Raw genomic sequence first — 8,816 nt, 5'->3', positions numbered from 1 at the left:
CATGGTTGCAGAAAACCCAGGAGAGCTAGCCTATACGGCTAGAGAATTTCACGGATACGGTACAAAATAGTTAGGTTTGAAAAGATTATAAATTATATTGATTAGATGTCATTTTCAAAATGTTCTCCGCATATTACAAGAGCTTGTCACCCAGCGATAAGTACTGTTATTCCACGAAATTGACGTTAGAGAGTGGGATAGTCTTACAGATCCGAAACAGGGATGACGTTTGTTGTGGGCGGAGCCTATCTGGAGGCAGAAAATGACGGTTTTCAAGCGGCAGTCTATGGAGCCATGGGCCCATGGAATAAAATAATTTTAAAAAAGGTAAATTGTGATTTTATATTTCACAATTATGACTTTATTCTCGCAATTCCGAGATTATATCTCACAATTCTAGTAAGGAAAAACAACTCGTCATTCTCTCTTTTCCCCTCGGCTCTTCTGGCTTTTTTCCCTCAGATTTGACAAACTCACTATTTTTGAGTCGAGTTATAAAGTCAGAATTAGGAGATATAAACTTGCGTTTACGAGAAAAAAAGTCAGAATTGTGAGATAAAATAAATACATGTTATGTAAAAATGTTAATAGTAAGGTTTAAATAATATTTCTAATAGTAAGGTTTAAATAATATTTCATGCTGTAACTGTAGGGCTAATACAATACGTCCCCTATGAACAGCATATGTGAATATTATGTAGACCTATTGTTTACATCGAATTTATGCTTTAAAAGTAGAGTAACCATAACAGTTTTCATCCATAGTATGTCCATTTAAACGTCTGCGTTTAGCTTCAAATGGCGTCTTTGACGACAGTATTCTATAAAAATGTTTTGCATTCCGATCTTGACATCAAAAGGCACAAAAATATATTTTTTATTTTATTCCATGGATTTTAACCATTTATCTCCACTTGTTCCCAGTGTTTTTCTGCAACCACTATGTGCACGCAGCTGCAAGTAATGTAACTGTGACGTCTACTCTAAATTGGTCCCTTGTGGGGACCGCAGGCACACACACATGCACACACACACACGCGCACAGGGCATTTATGACTTGTAGCACTTTAGGAAGTTTGTGTGTTTTAATGAGAGAAAAACTGGCTGACCTCATGGTTCAGTATTTGATCTGTCTTTGTCTCTGTCCCAGGCCTCTCATAAAAGACAGGAGCTGGTGCTCCTTCCTTCCCGCTCCATTGTTAGGGCTGGATGGGGAATCCCTGCGCTCGGATGCTGTGCACGTCCCAGCCTCGTGGAGCGCTCTGCCTGGATGCAGCAGCCGCTGAGACTCCTGAGAGGAAGACACACATGCGGGTGAAGGATGGGTTACACTTCCTCACTTACTGTACACTGATGAGTGCCCTCATACTTTACCAGCAAAAGTCAACACAATACCACTCTTTAGACACACACACACACACACACACATACATCGTTTTATTAAAACTAATGTTTGAGTTCTAATCTCTTTTCCATTACACTGTGAATAAAATTGGACAACTGGTAAGTTTTGCACTTTTGGTCACATCCCCAGAGCTGCAGCTATTACATAAAACAGAGTGTTTTGCTAAATGAGGAAGAATCCAGAAACAGCTCTCTTGTATCTGTACTTTTGGATAAAGTGCCCCTATTATGGATTTTTGAAAATTACCTTTCATGTAGTGTGAACACAGCTCTAAGTGAATGAAAACATCCTGCAAAGTTTTAAATCTGAAAGTGCACCGTGCATATAGTTATTGTCTCTCAAAAGAAACAGTCGACTCTTAGTCATTGTAACGATTAGTTTTTAAAACGAATCCCAAGCCGTTTCAAGTTGAGGTCAACATGAAACATTAGCATATTGCCCAACCACTTGTTGGTCTTTTCGCATTGGTCTGAATGAAAATGCAAATTCTTTCTTTGCCACTAGGTGCCGCTTTTGGAGCAGTAAAAACAGCTGTTTCCTCGGTAACGCTGTACACAAAGCAGCACTGCGCTCACAAACGCTGCTTTATCAGTGTCACGGTGCAGGGTGCCTTCTCGGCTTCCCCTGCGGTCTGTGTTGTCCTGTCATGTTCGGTAGCTCGTGGTCTGGGCAATCAGCGCTGATCTTGCAGCGGGGGTTCGCGGATCACGAGCTGACTCTCCCCCACCTGTCGCTCATTCCCCCACTCCCTTATATGTCTCTGCCTTTCTGTCCTTCGTCGTGAGTAGTTTGTTTTGTCCTTGCTCGTGTTTTGTGTAACTTATGAGTGCAAGCATCAGTGTCTGACCCTCTGTTCTCCTGTGCTTAAGGACTCGTAATACGGAGATCCGGCAGCTCGAGTGGTCCGCAGTAATAGTAAGGTTTAAATAATATTTCTAATAGTAAGGTTTAAATAATATTTCTAATAGTAAGGTTTAAATAATATTTCTAATAGTAAGGTTTAAATAATATTTCTAATAGTAAGGTTTAAATAATATTTCTAATAGTAAGGTTTAAATAATATTTCATGCTGTAACTGTAGGGCTAATACAATACGTCCCCTATGAACAGCATATGTGAATATTATGTAGACCTATTGTTTACATCGAATTTATGCTTTAAAAGTAGAGTAACCATAACAGTTTTCATCCATAGTATGTCCATTTAAACGTCTGCGTTTAGCTTCAAATGGCGTCTTTGACGACAGTATTCTATAAAAATGTTTTGCATTCCGATCTTGACATCAAAAGGCACAAAAATATATTTTTTATTTTATTCCATGGATTTTAACCATTTATCTCCACTTGTTCCCAGTGTTTTTCTGCAACCACTATGTGCACGCAGCTGCAAGTAATGTAACTGTGACGTCTACTCTAAATTGGTCCCTTGTGGGGACCGCAGGCACACACACATGCACACACACACACGCGCACAGGGCATTTATGACTTGTAGCACTTTAGGAAGTTTGTGTGTTTTAATGAGAGAAAAACTGGCTGACCTCATGGTTCAGTATTTGATCTGTCTTTGTCTCTGTCCCAGGCCTCTCATAAAAGACAGGAGCTGGTGCTCCTTCCTTCCCGCTCCATTGTTAGGGCTGGATGGGGAATCCCTGCGCTCGGATGCTGTGCACGTCCCAGCCTCGTGGAGCGCTCTGCCTGGATGCAGCAGCCGCTGAGACTCCTGAGAGGAAGACACACATGCGGGTGAAGGATGGGTTACACTTCCTCACTTACTGTACACTGATGAGTGCCCTCATACTTTACCAGCAAAAGTCAACACAATACCACTCTTTAGACACACACACACACACACACACATACATCGTTTTATTAAAACTAATGTTTGAGTTCTAATCTCTTTTCCATTACACTGTGAATAAAATTGGACAACTGGTAAGTTTTGCACTTTTGGTCACATCCCCAGAGCTGCAGCTATTACATAAAACAGAGTGTTTTGCTAAATGAGGAAGAATCCAGAAACAGCTCTCTTGTATCTGTACTTTTGGATAAAGTGCCCCTATTATGGATTTTTGAAAATTACCTTTCATGTAGTGTGAACACAGCTCTAAGTGAATGAAAACATCCTGCAAAGATTTAAAACTGAAAGTGCACCGTGCATATAGTTATTGTCTCTCAAAAGAAACAGTCGACTCTTAGTCATTGTAACGATTAGTTTTTAAAACGAATCCCAAGCCGTTTCAAGTTGAGGTCAACATGAAACATTAGCATATTGCCCAACCACTTGTTGGTCTTTTCGCATTGGTCTGAATGAAAATGCAAATTCTTTCTTTGCCACTAGGTGCCGCTTTTGGAGCAGTAAAAACAGCTGTTTCCTCGGTAACGCTGTACACAAAGCAGCACTGCGCTCACAAACGCTGCTTTATCAGTGTCACGGTGCAGGGTGCCTTCTCGGCTTCCCCTGCTGTCTGTGTTGTCCTGTCATGTTCGGTAGCTCGTGGTCTGGGCAATCAGCGCTGATCTTGCAGCGGGGGTTCGCGGATCACGAGCTGACTCTCCCCCACCTGTCGCTCATTCCCCCACTCCCTTATATGTCTCTGCCTTTCTGTCCTTCGTCGTGAGTAGTTTGTTTTGTCCTTGCTCGTGTTTTGTGTAACTTATGAGTGCAAGCATCAGTGTCTGACCCTCTGTTCTCCTGTGCTTAAGGACTCGTAATACGGAGATCCGGCAGCTCGAGTGGTCCGCAGTGTCTGCCGGCCAGCTCTGGAATCTCCGCTCACCTTAGCAGCAATTAAATATTGTTTATGTTATTTTGTGTTTTGTGGCGAGAATAAAGAATCTCCTTTCTCACAACTCTGCATCTGAGTCCTCTATCTATCCTAGACCCTGACAGAATCTACACCAATGGAGTTTTGTCGCCTCTGGCTTGCTTAGTTGGGGACACTTCATTTCCAGCGATATCGTTGACATGATTGCAAAGATATTATTTAAACTGAGCTGGATGTTGACATCGCTGAATTCAATGATGAACTGTCTTTAACTGAAAAATTAGTGTTTACTATTGTCATTTTGCATTATTGACACTATTTTCCTAATTAATGCTGTTCAGTTGCTTTGACACAATCTGTATTGTTAAAAGCACTATATAAATAAAGGTGACTTGACTTGACTTGACTCACCACAATAATGGATTTTTTTCTTCTTCTTTGATTCTTTCTTATTTGAGAGCAACTGTAACATGGAAAGCAATTTCCCTTTGGGATTAATAAAGTTTTTAAAATTGAATTGAATTGAAACGGATTTGCGCCGAGCCCTCCTGCAGCAGGGCTCTCTTCTGGGTCGACAGCAGGAGGAACTCACGGCTTCTCGTCACACCTACTCTGAGATTTCTCTCCAACTCAACCAGCTGGTGGAACGGCTTGACCAGCTGCAGGCCAGCCCTTCGACAGCTCGGGCTGGCACACCCGCTCCTGGCCCTGAAAGAGCAGTTCCTCGCCACGTGGCCGCCCGCTCCAAACTCGGGTGGGTCCTGTCATGTTCGGTAGCTCATGGTCTGGGCAATCAAGGGCTCCTGCAGCAGGGCTCTCTTCTGGGGCGACAGCAGGAGGAACTCACGGCTTCTCGTCGCGCCTACTCTGAGATTTCTCTCCAACTCAACCAGCTGGTGGAACGGCTTGACCAGCTGCAGGCCAGCCCTTCGACAGCTTGGGCTGGCACACCCGCTCCTGGCCCTGAAAGAGCAGTTCCTCGCCACGTGGCCGCCCGCTCCAAACTCGGGTGAGCCCAACTCATGTCGGTCATTCCTGTCCCAATGCTCGCTGACTTTCACTCTCCAACCTTCTTGTTTCCCCACGGAGCAATCCAGGGTAGCGTTCGTCATCATGCTCTTGGTGGGTCAAGCGAGAGAGTGGGGAACGGCCATGTGGGATAGCGAGCATGACTGCTGTTCTCGATTGTCAGGATGTTTGTCAGGTTTGTCAAGGTGTTTGTTCGCTCGGCACGGGGAATTGAGGTGGCACGAGCCCTGTCGCTGCTCCAGCAGGGAGAGCAGTCCGTGTCCTGTTACTCCATTGAGTTCCGCACGCTCGCCACATCCTGTGGCTGGAATGAGAAGGCACTCTGGGATCACTTCCCCCACGGCCTGGCTGAGCACATGAAGGATGAGATCTATTCCCTTGAGCTGCCTTCTGGCTTGGATGGGTTGATCGACCTCGCCATTCGGGTCGACGACCGGATTGCTCTCCGTTCCCGGCACCGAAGAGGTGGGATTCCCCGCAAGCACGTCACTGGGGCGGAGTTAGTAGCGGCGTGTGACACGCTGTCTCAACGCCTCATCCTCCCGGAGGAGGAGCCTATGCAAGTAGGGAGAGCACGGCTGACCATAGGGGAGCGACGGTGTCGCCTGGCCAATCAGCTGTGTCTCTACTGCGGTGAGGCGGCCCATGTTGCAGTTGCGTGCCCTGTTGCGGGAGCGATGCTTATAACGCAAGGGAGATCGCATGGTGAGCGACTACTATTACTACTACTCGACTGCCATCTGGTGGTCGTTCAGAGTTTCAAGCTTCATTACAGTTCGGGGGAGCTGTCTTCCAAGTTTCTGCATTAATCGACTCTGGAGCGGAGGGGGACTTAATGGATTCCAGATTGGCTACACGTCTGGGGATTTCGTCCTTTGCCCTGGCAGAACCTATTTCTGCCAGTACCCTTCGTGGTACCCATCTCACTAATATTACCCACGTCACTAAGTTCGTTACGCTAACCTTGTCTAGTAATCATGCCGAGGAGATCCGATTTCTCCTTATTCATTCGCCCACCGCTCCAGTGGTGTTGGGTCATACCTGGTTGGTTAAACATAACCCCCATATTGATTGGGCTCGCGGGTCTATTTTGGCTTGGAGCCCTTTCTGTTTAGCTCAATGTTTGGGTGCTGCATTTTCCCCAGTCTTGTCTTGTTCTGTGTTGCAGGAGGAGCCGGTGAGGCTTACTATGACTTGAGAGCGGTTTTCAGTAAGTCCCAAGCTTCATCTCTGCCTCCGCACCGCCCGTACGACTGTGCGATTGACCTGTTGCCTGGCACTTCTCCACCTAAGGGGTGCCTTTACTCTCTGTCCGGTCTGGAGAGGGAGACCATGGAGAGGTATATACACGTTTCTCTGGTAGCAGGCATTATCCGTCCCTCTTCTTCTCCAGCTGGGGCGGGGTTCTTCTTCGTGGAGAAGAAGGATGGTTCGCTGCGCCCCTGTATTGACTATCGGGGGTTGAAAGACATCATTGTAAAGAATCGTTATCCTTTGCCGTTGATGTCATCGGCCTTCGAGCACTTGCAGGGGGCAACCATCTTTGCGAAGTTGGACCTCCGTAGTGCTTATCACTTGGTTCGGATTAGGGAGGGGGACGAATGGAAGACCGCCTTTAACACCCATACGGGGCATTTTGAGTATTTGATTATGCCGTTCGGGCTTTCTAACTCACCGGTGGTCTTTCAGGCACTCGTCAACGATGTGCTCAGAGACATGGTCGATCGGTTTGTTTTGTTTACATTGACGACATCCTGACAATCCTAGACCCTGACAATCAGGCATTACAGGCTCATGATGAAATGAATATGAGACCAATCAGACTAATCACCGCAGATTAGAGTCAAGCAAAGGAGGCGTTTGGAAAAATGAATCGTTGAGCGAATCGTGTGGGAGTCGTTGAGCAAATAAAGTAAAAATGTATGCATATTATAAGACAATGGACATGTTTTTTGACCTTGCATGCAAGTCAACCTGTTGATGGGGACTCCCAAAACCAAAATATGAACTTTTCATAACCCATAATAGGGGCACTTTAACATATTGGCCTAAACAGAAAAACTGTATTTGGAAATCAGATGGAATTGTATACATATATGTTACAGAACAACAAAACTATCAAGATGAAACTGTAAAATGTGTTAATATGCATTTAGACCAACACAAACATTCATATGCCATCAGTGCGACAGATTTTTCTATCGCGCTGTGCAGGAAAACAGCAACCAATAAGATCTGTGCTGCTGCTGTTACATCATACTGGTGCCGCTCACGAACAGACTATTTTTGCCTTGTGAGAATGAATAGCAGAAGAAGAATCCATAACAGCGGAGATGGATACAGAGTAGCTCTTTGGTGTTGTTTCATAAATACCATACACAAATCTGGACAGGATTGATTAAATATGTTAAACGGCTATTTGAAAACACGTAAAACCCACATTTTTTCCCATTGGCTTTTAGATTACTGCAGAAAATAAGCTCTGTGACAACAAACGCTTCTTGTTTATCATGACGATCAAAAATGAAAACAACTGTTATTTATTTTGAAGCCTAAATACAATCACCAGAATTAAAAAAAGCTAAATGGTACGCTGTAAATGAACAACACCACAGTCACATGACTTCAACATCATCACCGTTAGGCATCTGACAACTCCTTTAGTTTTTATTTAACCACATTTTTCCTGAAGGTTTGAGTTGTTTTAGATACTTGTTAGCAACCGCCTTTTCAAAACACAAAAAATAGAATAAAGAGTGAAAATATCTTGAGATTTCAGGCATTTAACCAAAAGCCCATTCACTTCAGGACAATGGCATTGGCTTTAGAACGTTTCTAGGTTTTGACCTGCAAAAGTACATCATCCCTGCAGCACTCTGTATCAAACCAATTGACTTCAAATGAGCAAAACAAATCCTGTTTTTGATTACATGAACCCTTAAATGTTTTATCATGTTGCATAACTCTAATGCATCTCTTGATGTAAAGATCAAGTGCAAAAAAAATCGTCAGAGACATGACGTACATGAAGTTAACATGCCGTTATGTGTAATGATCTCCTCTGACCGCGGACAGACATGCTGCAAGGTGCTCTCAGCGAGCAATTAAACCTCTCACACAATTAAAACCTCTGCGATGGTCCCTGCTGTGTGCGCTGTTAAACACCAGTGGGTTATTTCTGTCTGACAAATGGTGTGGAACCAGAGACATTCCTCTTCTGTTCAATACGCCAGCTTGTGTTTGGCTGTTCCCGAGAACGTTGTTCTGTTATATTTGCACAAATCCAGAGAGGGCAGCCCATTTAGAGATGCTGTGCTGTGCCACGACTGTTCCCTTGATAGCAATTCAGCTTCCTCTGTAGCGCCGGATCCGAAGTGATTGGGTTAGGATGGCTTTATGTAACTCCTCTAAGAGGCTAATTTACTAAAGAATTTGCTTTCTCTTGTTTTTGGGATGTTGAAGGTGTAAACGTTTGGCTCCTAACCGACTTACTGAGGTTACTTTCTTGTTTTTATGTTAGAATAGTATCATATGAATAAACGTGCTGTTATTCTGAATATCAGGACGGCTGTAAATCAACCACATTAGCTACAGTAGCAGTCACATTAGTGGTCATA

General features: G+C 44.2%; 1 long non-coding RNA gene across 1 annotated transcript; it reads right to left on the bottom strand.

The window, feature by feature from the left end:
• Positions 1-3,783: 3,783 nt before the first annotated feature.
• On the bottom strand, positions 3,784-7,104 carry LOC107557479 (uncharacterized). Its single transcript, XR_001605397.1, has 3 exons — positions 6,975-7,104; positions 5,240-5,242; positions 3,784-3,809 (listed from the first exon to the last, which is right to left on the bottom strand). It is a non-coding gene; the product is annotated as an uncharacterized lncRNA (long non-coding RNA).
• Between the last annotated feature and the right edge of the window lie 1,712 nt (positions 7,105-8,816).

Source organism: Sinocyclocheilus grahami, unplaced genomic scaffold (assembly GCF_001515645.1).
Source record: "Sinocyclocheilus grahami isolate Dianchi unplaced genomic scaffold, SAMN03320097.WGS_v1.1 scaffold604.1, whole genome shotgun sequence".
Classification (NCBI taxonomy): Eukaryota; Metazoa; Chordata; class Actinopteri; order Cypriniformes; family Cyprinidae; genus Sinocyclocheilus; species Sinocyclocheilus grahami.
The sequence above is the reverse complement of the archived record's forward strand: the minus strand, read 5'-3'. Positions and strand labels throughout refer to the sequence as shown.